Source organism: Vulpes vulpes, chromosome 12 (assembly GCF_048418805.1).
Source record: "Vulpes vulpes isolate BD-2025 chromosome 12, VulVul3, whole genome shotgun sequence".
Classification (NCBI taxonomy): domain Eukaryota; kingdom Metazoa; phylum Chordata; class Mammalia; order Carnivora; family Canidae; genus Vulpes; species Vulpes vulpes.
Window position 1 is genome coordinate 71,046,344 of NC_132791.1, and position 13,275 is coordinate 71,059,618.

Sequence of the window (13,275 nt, forward strand, 5' to 3'; positions counted from 1 at the left end):
TGGACTGAGCCTCATGTTGGGTTCCTTGCTCAGTGGGGAGTCTGATTCTCCACTGCCCCTCCCCCTGCTCATGCTCATTCTCACTTGCTCTCTGAAATAAAGAATCTTAAAGTACACAAGCCCACTGATATGCAGATACTTTTTTCAATAAATTGGAAAACTTTTTGGAGATTTATTACAACTTGAAAAAACTCAGATGAACCACAGAGCCTAGAAAAACTGAAAAAACTTAGGTATACCATGAATAAGATAAAATAGACTGTTAACATCTATCACTTACTACTATAAAATAGATTTTAACTTCTTATACATTTTTATATAACAGCACATGGTGCTATGTGCAATTGAAAGCATTAACAAAGATGCAGTGTTAAGTAAACTGCATAAAATTTATAGCAGTACAATATGTACTAAAGTTATTTTGTAGCACTTCCTATTGCTATTGCACTTGAGTGAGCTCATGTGTTGTATCTGCTTAAAACCTTGTGGTACAGGGTGAGCAATTTAACTCTCAAATTATGTACCACAATAAAAAGTGATCTCTTGTGGTCCTGGCAAATTTTTCATTGTGTTTAGTGCAATCCACAAACCTTAACACCATGGGACCCACATGAAGCACTAGTAATGCTGAAAGTGATCCCCAGAAGTGGAGAAAAGTCATGACATCACAAGAAAAAGTTGAAATGCTTGATAAGTATCACAGATTGAGGTCTGCAACTGTAGTTGCCCACTATTTCAAATTAAATTAATCCAGTATAAGGACCACTGTAATAAAAGGAAATTCATGACAATGCCATTGCAGCTACACCAGCAGGAACAAAACCCTTGTATTTTTTAAATAAAATATCTCTAGTCTCCTATTGAGGCTGCATATTTTTTTATGTGGATGAGAACTGCTATAAGAAAGGCATACCTATAGACTCTGATTACAGAAAAAGAGAAGTTATAACAACTTAAAGCAAAAGGAAGGTGAAGGATCTAAGCTGTAGAATTCAATGCTAACCAAGTGGCCACAGACAAGTTTCTAGATGCCATGAAGAAAATCACTGAGTAGGGGTACATGGCTGGTGCAGTTGGTGGAGCATGTGGTTCTTGATTTCAGGGTTGTAAGTCCAAACCCCATGTTGGGTATAGAGATTACTTAAGAAAAAAATAAGAAAAATCATTAAGATTTTATCTTATTTTATTTTATCTTATCTTATTTTATTAAGATTTTATCTTATTTTATTCTGAGTAGAAAGGTTATCTTGCCTAAACAGGTTCTTGAAAGAAAAGTTTTATTCATGAGACACAGAGAGGCAGAGACCTCAGCAAAAGGAGAAGCAGGCTCCTCTGGGGCAGCCTGATGTGGGACTTGATCCCAGGACTTCAGGATCATTCCTGAGCTAAAGGCAGATGCTCAACCACTGAGCCACCCAAGTGTCCCTGAACAGGTTCTTAATGCAGATTAAGGTGCCCGATGCTGGAAAATAAAATGCCCCAGTAGATGTTAGTAAGGAAGAGAAGCAAGCACCAGGACTTAAGGCAGGAAAGGAAAGGCTAACTCTATTATTTGGTGCAAATACAATTGGATTTATGATCAGGACTAACTTGTATCTATAAAGCTGCTGACCCCCAAGCCTTGAAAGGAAAAGATAAACACCAGCCTTTTGGTTATACACCAAAAAGGCTTAGATAATGAGAATCCTTTTCCTGGATTGATTCTATTGCGGTTTTATCCTTGGAATCAGGAAGCACCTTGACAGTAAGGGATGGCCTTTTAAAGTTCCTTTAATTATTAGACAGTGCCCCTGGCCACCCAGAACCCCATAAGTTCAACATCATAGATGTTGGAGTTGTCTCCTTGCCCCCAAATCTGCATCCCCAGTTGGGCCTCTAGATCGGGGTTGAAGGGAAGGGGGTCATAGGGACCTTTAAGGCTCTTTACCAGTAGCCTATGGAAAGGATTGTCAATGCTATGGAATAAAATCCCAATAGAGAGAACATCATGAAAGTCTGGAAGGAGTACACCATTGAAGATGCCCTCATTGTTACAGAAAAGGCTGTGAACTTTCCATCAAGCTAGAAACAATAAATTCCTGCTGGAGAAAACTGTCCAGATGTTGTGCATGACTTCACAAGAGTTACCACAGAGCTGATGTAGGAAATGGTTAAAGAGATGGTTAATATAGCAAATATGAGGAGTGAAGGGTTTCAAGATATGGATGAAATTCAAGAGCTAATAGGCACATTTACTGTGCCTGTCTGCCCTCTTTCTAACTCTTCTGCCCCTACAATCCAAGGTGGCAAGACAAAGCTCTCCTCTTGCTCTTCCTCTTTATCTTCCTCAATGTGGAAACAATGGTGACCTTCATGATGATTGATCCACTTCCATGAAAGGACTAGTAAATAATCCTCATTCTACATAGTTAACAAAGTTAGCTCTTGTATAGGTGTGTAAATATCTTTATGTGAAAATCCAACAATTGTTTAGCAAGAATTGTCTTTTTCCTTCATGAATCTGGCTAATACTTATAAACTCTTTAAAAGATTTTTATTTGAGCAGGGGTGGCAGGCGGGCGGCTGGGGGGAAAGCATGAATGAACGAGTGCACAAACAGAGGGGAAGGGGGAGAAGCAGATTCCATGTTGAGCAGGGAGCCGGAAGTGGGGCTCAATCCCAAACCCTTGAGATCATGATCCAAGCCAAAGACAGATGCTTAACTGACTGAGCCACCGAGGTCCCCCAAGATTTATCAGTTTTATCTTTTCAGCTCTTACTTTCATTGATCTTCCTGAGGTGGGTTTTTGTTTTTTGTGTTTTTAAAAATTCTATTCCCTTCTTTCTAACCTTGGGCTTTGTTCTTTTCTACTTCCTTTAGATTTAAGGTGACACTGTATATTGGAGATTTTGTTTCTTGTACTGCTATAAACTTCTTTCATAGAACTGCCTTTTTTGTGTCCCAAAGATTTTGGAACAGTGTTTCCATTTACATTTGTCTCAAGGTTTTTTGGTTTTCTTTACTTTCTCTTTGGTTTCTTCATTGACCCCCTTTGTTTAGTAGCGTGCTTTTTAACCTCCTGTTCGTGTCTTTCCAGGTTTTTATTCCTTTCAATTTCTAGTTTCTTAGGATTGTGGTGGGAAAAGATGCTTATAGGATTTCTATCCTCCTAAAATTAAGACTTGTTTCGTGGCCTAATGTGTTCTACAACAAAAGACTCATGGCAGTCACACTTTGTTTTGAAGGGGGAAAAACAACACTTTATGGATGTTATAAAAATCTAATAGAAACAAAGAAGAAAAGGGAAATCTGTGTATAGGTGAGGGCAACAGTAAGCAGTAAAGAATAAGACAGAATTAAATCAAATCAGGTGCTTAAAACATCCAACCTCATCAGCTGGGGAAACCCCATGGAGATAGCCAAGCTGGAATCCCAGTGAGAGGTCTGGGTGGAGCATCCTTCCCTCAGGTGAGACTTCCAACTGACTATCCCTATAAGGGCTGTATTTATAGGGAAAATCATGGGATCTGAAGGTAAATATTTGCTTGCTTATGTGTAGTACAGAGCTAGCTGCATTCCTATGTTATCATGTCTTTACATATTCAAGGACCCTGGACTAGATATGCTGGTCTCCTCTCCTGGATTCCATTCTGGGGGTTGGAGCAGGAGGGGATGTGAGGCAAGATTGACATCTCTTGGCGTCCAGACCAGAAGGGCCAGTTCTGACCTGGAGGCCAGATAATGTCAACTAACTAGGCTCCCAAGGTCACTTATACAGCACAAGTCTCACAAACCACATGCTTTAGTTCACATGTGTATGTGCAAGTTGGGGTGGCTGGTTATAACAGGACAATTCACAGAAACCTCATTCCATACAATATGACCTCTCTCCTGGAGAATGTCCCACACACACTTGAAAAGAATGTGTATTCTGGTTTTAGATGGAATGTTCTTTATAGATCCGTTAGGACCATCTAGTCTAATGTGTCATTCAAAGCCATGGTTTCTTGACTTTCCCCCTCAACCTGGATGATCTATCCACTGATATGTGGGGTGTTAAAGTCCCTTATTGTTTTTGTTTTTTCTTCTCCCCCAGTTTGCAGGATGGGTGTAAGGAAAACCCACTGTCTCTGTGCCTGGGAGAACTGTGCCTATTTTCAGTTTTTTAGAAAAAATTTCAACTCCTGATTTACTGGTATGTTTACAGACATCACTTAAACATCAGCGGTGAGACCAAATGATGAAACGTTGCTTTATATGTTAGTGCTTTCCAGTTCACTGTTACCTCTACTTATGGATGATAGCTTTCCTCTCTCGTCTCTCCTAGCAAAGAGTCAAATTAAGAGCCATCTGCAGAATAGATGAGAGGACTGAAAAATGTTGTGGGGCACCTGACTATCCCGTACTGTGACTGGAATAAAGCTGCCAAGGGTTATATTTAATTTGGGGCCTTTGAAAAGTTAGTTCCAGAGAGGAGAGAGGGGCTATCACATAATCCCTGTGGCCCCAAGACTCTGTGAGATGGCAAAGTAGAGGCAAGAAGGTACTTACACTGCTCTCAGTTGGGAAATAATCAGACCTCCACACTAATCTGGATATGAAGCACTATTAGTTTTAATGGCAAAATGAAACTAATTAGTTTAAATGTAAAGTTTAAAATGGTATTAAGTTTCCTATAGCCCGATTAGACATAATATCTATCATTGTAACTTACTCTGTTTCTGAGAGCTTTACTTCCCTTTCTTTATGCAATCATTTTAAAGATTGTGGCTACATTCAATTGAGGGTTGCTGTGATAATTGATGTAAGGACGGCTACCCCTGCTTTCTTTTGAGGACCATTTGAATGGTAAGTGGTTCTCCAACCTTTTATTTCAGGCTGTAGGTGTCCTTCTGTCTAAAATGAGTCTCTTGTAGACAGCAAATAGATGGGTCCTGCTTTTTTATCCAGTCTGAAACCCTGTGCCTTTTGATGGTGTCATTAAGCCCGTTCACGTTCAGAGTTACTATTGACAGATATGAGTTTAGGGTCATCATGATATCTATTCAGTCCTTGTTTTTGTGGATTGTTCCACTGAACTTCTTCTTAAAGGGGAATTTTAAGAGTCCCCCTTAAAATTTGTTGCAGAGCTGGTTTGGAGGTCACATATTTTTTCAGTTCATGCCTGTCTTGGAAGCTCTTTATCTCTCTTTCCATTCTGAATGAGAGCCTTGCTGCATAAAGTATTCTTGGTTGCATGTTTTTTCTCATTTAGGACCCTGAATATATGCTGCCAGCCCTTTCTGGCCTGCCAGGTCTCTGTGGAGAGGTCTGCTGTTACCCTAATACTCCTCCCCATAAAAGTCAGGGATTTCTTGTCTCTTGCTGCTTTAAGGATCTTCTCTTTATCTTTGGAATTTGCAAGCTTCACTATTAAATGTCGAGGTGTTGAACGGTTTTTATCAATTTTATGGGGGGATCTCTCTATTTCCTGGATCTGAATGCCTGTTTCCCTTCCCAGATTAGGAAAGTTTTCAGCTATGATTTGTTCAAATACATATTCTGGCCCTCTGGCCCTTTCGGTGCCCTCGGGAACCCCAATTAAACGTACATTTTTCTTCCTCAGGCTGTTGTATATTTCCCTTAATCTATCTTCATGGTCTTTTAATTGTTTGTCTCAACTTGTCTTCTATGTCACTCACTCGTTCTTCTACCTCGTTAACCCTCGTCGTTAGGACTTCTAGTTTGGATTGCATCTCATTCAATTGATTTTTTAAATTTTTTTTTTTTTATGATAGGCACACAGTGAGAGAGAGAGAGAGGCAGAGACATAGTCAGAGGGAGAAGCAGGCTCCATGCCCCGGGAGCCTGACGTGGGATTCGATCCCGGGTCTCCAGGATCGCGCCCCGGGCCAAAGGCAGGCGCTAAACCGCTGCGCCACCCAGGGATCCCCTTCAATTGATTTTTTAATTTCTGCCTGATTGGATCTAAATTCTGCAGTCATGAAGTCTCTTGAGTCCTTTATGGTTTTTTTCTAGAGCCACCAGTAGCTGTATAATAGTGCTTCTGAATTGGCTTTCTGACATTGAATTGTAATACAGATTTTGTAACTCTGGGGGAGAGAGGACTGTTTCTGATTCTTTCTTTTGAGGTGAGATTTTCCTTCTAGTCATTTTGCTCAGTGCAGAGTGGTCAAAATCAAATTGTATTGGGAAAAGGAGAAAAGGAGAGAGGAGAAAGAAGGAAAGAAAAGAGAAAAAAAGAAAAAAGGAAGAAAAAAAGAAAAAGAAGAAAAAGAAAAAGGGTGGGGAAAGCAAACAAATAAAAAAAAAAAAAACCACCACGGGGGGAGTATCTTCTGATAACTTTAAGATAACTTCAGTATCTTCAGATAACTTCTGTCTACTTTAAGTCCCTTGACTTCCCCTGGAACTTGTCCGTCCAGCTGGTCTTCTGGGGGAGGGGCCTGTTGTGCTGATTTTCAGGTGTTAGCACTTGGGGGAGCTGCTCTGCCCCCTGCCTGGTGCAGGGCTCAGTGGGGGTTGTTCACCCCGTGAGGCCCCAGGAGGAACAACCCCAGTGGCGGGGCCAGCTCTGCAGCCCTGGAGTCAGCTCCCGCAGTAGCTCCAGAGCTCTCTGTCTGCAGGGCCTGGAGGCTCCGGGGCGGGGCCGCTGATCTGCTCAGCTCGGGGCAGGAGCGTCCTTGCTGTCCTGGGCCCCCCTGGCCTCTGCCTGTCCTGGGGGAGGCCGGATCCTGGGCTGTGTCCCGGCGCCCTGTGCTCCGGGGCCTGCGCTGTTGGATTCGCGCTCCCGCCCCGCAGCCCCCTCCGCGGAGCCGCTGCCCGAGCCCCTCCGAGCTGCTCCGGGTCCCGCCGTGCGCGCTGCAGCCCTTAGGGAGCTCGGCGCACTCTCCCGGGGCGCAGGTGCCTGTTAGTGTCCCAGGGAGCCCGAGGGCATCCCCGCCCTCCTGGGTCCTGCTCCACCTCCCTGCGAGCCCCTTTCCGCCCGGGGAAGGTTGGTGCAGCTCCTGCTTCTCCGGGACGGGGCTCTCCTGTCCTGGGGACACTCGCCCCAGCCTCAGCCTGGCTCCTCGCGGGGTGCCTCGCCCCTGGATGCCTTTTTGTTCCTTTATTTCCTTTTCCCCCCGTCTTCCTACCTTGATAGAAGCGCGAACTCTTCTCACTGTAGCATTCCAGCTGGTCTCTTTAAATCTCAGGCCGAATTCGTAGATTTTCAGGATGATTTGAAGGTTATCTAGGTAATTTGGTGGGGACAGGTGACTCGGGGACCCCACTTTTCTGCCATCTTGCCCCAGTTTCTCTGATAATTGAATCTAAATTCAAGAGGCAACAGCAATGTTAATTCCAAAGGAGTATTTTTATATTTGAAGGTGGAGGTTTGAGGGTGTTTGAATATAATGCCCCTGTTATCAAAGAGTTTATTTGTATGCCACATTGAATAGCAACAGTTCTCAAAGCTGACAACTGGAAAAGTGTTCAAACCTATTTTTCTTCAGTTAAATTGGGTGATTATCATCAATCTAGGATTGCTAAAAAGTGTTTTTGGTTTGTGTAGAATTTGAGCTCTCTTAAGAATTTGTTTTAAAGGTACATATACTTTGCATAACGATTTTCTGGGCATGTTTAACCTGGGTGAGAAAACCATGGTGCTGTTTAATGTAAATAGATGGATATAAGATTGGACCAATACTTGATGTGTACAATTTTAGTATGTAGGGTTTTTGTGCTTTTTTTTTTTTTAAGTTCAATTTAAAAATAAATAAAATAAATAAATTCCAGTTAACATACACTGTAATATTAGTTTCAGGTATGTTGTCTTGTTTTGTTTACCCATTCAGCTACCCTATGTCTTTTGGACCATTTACATTTAAAGTAATTATTGATAGGTACTTATTGCCAATTTGTTTTCTGGTATTTTTATTCTAGATTTTATTGGGGGGGGCAGGGGTGGAGGAAGCACGTGATCCTGAATTGGCAGGGAGAGGCAGAGGGAGGAAAAAGCAGACTCCTGAGAGCCTGACATGGGGCTTGATCCCAGGCATCATGACTGGAGCCAAAGGCAGATGCTTAACTTGAACCACCCAAGCACCCCTCTGGTTGTCTTTTTTTTTTTTTTTTTAAATTTTTATTTATTTATGATAGAGAGAGAGAGAGAGGAGAGAGAGGCAGGATCCCTGGGTGGCGTACTGGTTTAGTGCCTGCCTTTGGCCCAGGGCGCGATCCTGGAGACCTGGGATCGAATCCCACGTCGGGCTCCCGGTGCATGGAGCCTGTTCCCTCTGCCTATGTCTCTGCCTCTCTCTCTCTCTCTCTCTCTCTCTCTCTCTCTGTGTGTGTGTGTGTGTGTGTGTGTGTGTGTGTGTGTGTGACTATCATAAATAAAAAAAATTTAGAGGAGAGAGAGGCAGAGACATAGGCAGAGGGAGCAGGCTCTATGCACCGGGAGCCCGACGTGGGATTCGATCCCAGGTCTCCAGGATCGCGCCCTGGGCCAAAGGCAGGCACTAAACCAGTACGCCACCCAGGGATCCTCTCTGGTTGTCTTATTTAAACCAAGGCAGTTGTTTTATTTTTAGCTTTTTTTTTTTTTATGTATATAATTAAAGCGTCTTTGAAATTAAGTGCTCACAAGTAGGCATAAAATGCCACAACTCCCACAACTGTGATAACTAATGCCTCTGTTGCTTTGCAGTTCATAAAACTGCTTTCCAGTTGTCTTCAAAACACACCTGATAGAGCTGGGGGTTATTCACATCTTACAGATAAGAGAACCAAAAATCTACTAGTAAGGGGGCAGCACAGGACACTACCCTGTTCTTCTCACTTTTTCTATAGTTTCCATTACACTAAATCACCTCCTAACATTTCTCTTAAGTGTACTCCTTAATCCCCAGCACTTGTTTCACCTATCCTCCCTACCCACCTCTCTGATTACCATCAGTTCTCTATAGCTAGCTAAGAGTCTGTTTCTTGCTTGTCTCTCTTCTCTTTGCTCATTTTTGTTTCTTAAATTCCACATATGAACGAAACCATATAGTCTTTCTGGTGGGGAACCAGCTGCACAGCCCACCTGAGAACTGAATCTCGTAGCACTGGGGATACGGGAGGTCTTGAGTCTGCACACTGACTCTTGACCACATTGTTCGGATACAGCTCCTCAGCTCTAGCCTCCTGGAGTCAATAGCCTATTCTTTTACCTTTTGAAGTAAATATGTTTTTCTCTGCTTCGCAAATTAATCATTCCTATAGCCAATCTGCTAACTCTCTCAATTAAACACTGGAGGAGACAGAGCCTTGGGGGCCAGGTCTCAGTCTCCGTCCCCAAGATTAAAATTCAGTGACCCTGCGAGTCTCTGTTCATATCCTTGCATCCAGCTATCCTGGCTCTGTGGCACTTTCTCTTACTGACTTATGTCACTTAGCATAATATTTTCTTGTGCCCCCAAGATTGCGAATCCAAGAAACCACCAAGATGCTGACACCAGTGCAAGCACACAATGGTTTATTAGCAAGCTCGAGCTTGGGTCCAAGTATACCTGTCACAGTGGAGCAGGAACTTGGACTCTGAGGTAAGTTACAGCTGGATTTTTATGGGCTGATCTAGGGGACTTCCAGAAAGGGTGGGGTAGTTTCTTAAGGGTGTGTTCTGTGGTTTTTCCTGTAACTGAGGTAGGGTAAAGTTCAGCCCCTGGTCACAGGAACCTGAGATGGCTGCCAAAGCTAAGATGGCTGTACTTGTGCTAATGCTAAACTTGAGGTGGGATGGCCTTAACTTTCTCAGCCTCCACATTTCCCCCTCTCAGAGGAACCTAAGGAAGGACCCAATCATGGGTCCAGGCTGGTCTCAGCAACAAGGTCCAGTGGTTGGTATTGCTGTCTGAGTACCATGAGCTGAACTGTACTCACTCTGTCTTTGACAAAAGTAACTAATCTATTGATAATGCAGGGCCCAAAGGTAAGGAGGAGAAGGAGGATAATGAGGGGCCTGGCTAGGGTGGACAGCAAGGTGGTTAGCCATGGGGAATGATTGAACCATGATTCAACCCAACCTTGCTGCTGTTCTTGTTCCCATTTGCGTCTAGCCAAACCTTCTGACTTTTGCCATGGATTCTTGGACTATTCCTGAGTGGTCAGGTCAGTGAAGAAGCAACATTCCTTGTTTAAGGCAGCACATAACCCCCCTTGTTGTAAGAAGACCTAGTCTAATCCCCTTCTGTTTTGAAGGACAACCTCAGACAAAGATGTTAGGGAGTCTTGGAGGTGGGAAATAGAGGTTTCTATCCATTCTATGTCTAGATCGATTGCTGCTCTGAGACTGTTATAGTGGGAGTTCTGTACAGCTAGTGAAGCAATACCTGTCCCTGCACCTGCTAACCCAATTCCCAACAGCATGGCAATGGTGATAGCTGAGATGGGCTCTCTTCTATCCCATTTGTGGGTACCCGCATATCTATCACCTGCTAGGTTAGGTTAAGTGGTTGATGGGGATTGGTTCTGGCATGAAGAGGACATAGCATAAGCAACATTAGTGGGGTAAGTGAGAACAGTGCAGTCTTAGCTTTAGGGATTGTCCTTGTCTGGTTGGCTCTTCCATTCTGGAAAAAAAGTCCTTGAGAACGGTGTGTGGGTCAGCTGGCTGGATGTGGGTGTAGTGGACCAGGGAGTAATCCCGTTGACCTTGAGAGTGGTGGGAGTGGTCAGGATCATGATGTAGGGTCCCTTCCAGCAAGGTCGAAGTGTCTGGTGTTGGTATCTCCAGACATACATCCAGTCACTTGGCTGATATCAATGGGGGTCCAGGGGTGGCCCAGTCTTGTAGAGGGCTCTCAGCTTAGGCCACACCTGTTCATGGGTTCGTTGTAACATTTGGAGGGAGAAAAGGAGTTGGTGATCATCAAACTCAGCAAACACCTCAGGTTTTAAATTGGGGATAATAGGTGGAGGAAGACCAAACATGATCTCGTAGGGGATAAGTCCCATCTTATATGGGGAGTTTTGTACCCTATATAGGGTGAAGGGGAGAAGAGTCACCCAATCCCTGCCAGTCTCTAGGGCGAATTTAGTTAAGGTCTCCTTTAATGTTCTGTTCATCCTCTCTACCCGTCCTGAGCTTTGTGGCCTATATGCACAATGTAATTTCCAATGTGCCCCAAGTACTAGTGCCACTCCCCGTGTTACCTTAGAGATGAATCCAGGTCCGTTGTCTGATCCAATCTTAACAGGAAAACCATACCCCAGTAAGATGTCTTCCAGCAGTTTCTTGGTCATGGTCTGTGCTGTTTCATATTTGGTGGGGAAATGCCTCTGTCCATCCTGAAAAAGTATCTATGAACACTAGTAAATACCTGTATCCATATTTTCCAGGTTTTACCTCCATGAAGTCCACTTCCCAGTAGGCTCCTGGGCGGTCCCCCTGGAGCTGGGTGCCCGGGTTGGATCCATGGGTGGTGGCATTAGTTAATTGGCATGCATGGCAGCTTGCCACAATCTCTCAATCTTTGCTCAAGAGTCTTTAATAGTGATCTTTGCATGTCGTATGAAGTCTTGCATCTTCCTTGTTCCCATATGAGTACTCCGATGCATTTTGGATAGGACTTGTCATCCTAGTTTCTCTGGCAGGATGATGCTAGAGTCTGTGGCCCTCCACCAGCCACACAAGCATTGGATCATAGGCAAGTGTTTGATCCAGTGTAAGTCAGCATCAGTATAGTTGGGGGGTGTGCGGCAGGATTGGAGCCCCCGGATCGGGTAGCGTGGTTGCTAAGACCTGGGTCACCAAAAGGGCCACCTCCTTTGCTTTTGAATTGGCTAGACGGTTTCCCCTAGCTACTGGTGTACCTGCCTTTTGGTGTCCTGGACAACGGATGATAGCTAGTGCCTTGGGCAGCCAGAGGGCCCTCAGGAGTTCAAGGATCTCTGTTTTGTTTTTAATAGTCTTTCCTTCCGCTGTCAGAAGCCCTCTCTCTCTGTAAAGAGCTCCATGGATATGAGGGCTGGCAAAGGCATACCTGCTGTAAATGTTTGTTTACCTTCTCCCATGGTTAGCGTCTTGGCCAGTGTGATCACTTCTGCCCATTGAGCCGATGTTCTGGCTGCCAATGGCTCTGCCCAGATGGTCTCTGTTTCCGTGGTTATGGCTGCCTCCACGTATCTGATTCCTTCTCAGACAAAACTGCTGCCATCCGTGTACCAGGTGGTGTCTGCGTTCGGCAGTGGCTGGTCCTGGAGATCAGCTTTGATTCCATGCACCTGTGCCAAAATTTCTTGACAGTCATGCGCAGGGGCAGTGAGGGAGTAGCGTTGCTGGATTCAGGGTTGTTGGTGGCTTGAATAAAACTCTGGTGTGGTTTAGCAGTAGGCTCTGATAATGAGTGGGGTGGGCATTGATGATCCAGCGGTCTGGGGGCTGTTTGAGTACCCCTTCAATAGCATGTGGTGTGGTACCATGCAGTTCTTGCCCCATGGCCAGCTTGTCTGCGTCCTTGACCATGGTGGCCACCGCAGCAATAATTTTTAAGCATGGGGGCCACCCAGCGGCCACTGTGTCCAGCTTTTTGGAGAGATAGGCTATGGGTCTCTTCCAGGGACCTATGTACTGGACAAGGACCCCTTTTGCCACCCTGTCTTTCTTGTCCACATACAGGTAGAAGGGCTTGGTTGGTCGGGCAACCCGAGAGCCAGGGCAGACAGCAAAGCCTGTTTAAGGTGATTAAAGGGTTTGTTCATGGCCTCTGTCCGTTCAAAATTTTGTTGGTGCCTGGTGGCCTCATAGAGGGGTCTGGTCATCTCGGCAAAACCCGGAATTCATAATCGACAGAACCCTGCTGACCCCAGGAATTCATGTACCTGGCAGACGGTTTGCAGCTGTGGGATCCTTAGGACAGTTTCCTTCTGTGCATCCGTCAACCATCTTTTTCCATCCTTTAATTTGTACCCAAGGTAGCTCACCTCTGCATATCTGGGCTTTTTTAGCTGAGGCCCGGTATCCTAGAGCCCCTATTGTCTGGAGCAAGTCCCCTGTTTTGTTTTTAATAGTCTTTCCTTCCGCTGTCAGAAGCCCTCTCTCTCTGTAAAGAGCTCCATGGATATGAGGGCTGGCAAAGGCATACCTGCTGTAAATGTTTGTTTACCTTCTCCCATGGTTAGCGTCTTGGCCAGTGTGATCACTTCTGCCCATTGAGCCGATGTTCTGGCTGCCAATGGCTCGCAGGCATGTGTCCTGGTCCTCCACCGCCAACAGGATATCCTCTACATATTGCAATAAGGTCAAATGAGGGGGCCTAGAGTGGAACTCA

The 13,275-nt window shown here is 44.7% G+C and overlaps 1 protein-coding gene across 8 annotated transcripts in view; it reads right to left on the reverse strand.

The window, feature by feature from the left end:
- PROP1 (PROP paired-like homeobox 1) overlaps positions 1–13,275 on the reverse strand; it is a 109,259-nt gene that overhangs the window by 18,422 nt on the left and 77,562 nt on the right. Inside the window, exon 6 of one of the 8 annotated variants that reach the window (XR_011995611.1) lies at positions 9,466–10,822. The exons of the other annotated variants lie outside the window; for them this stretch is intronic. The gene's annotated coding sequence lies outside the window, so the exon portion shown is untranslated. Of the gene's footprint in view, positions 1–9,465; positions 10,823–13,275 lie in introns of those variants that run through there. 8 annotated transcript variants of the gene reach the window in all.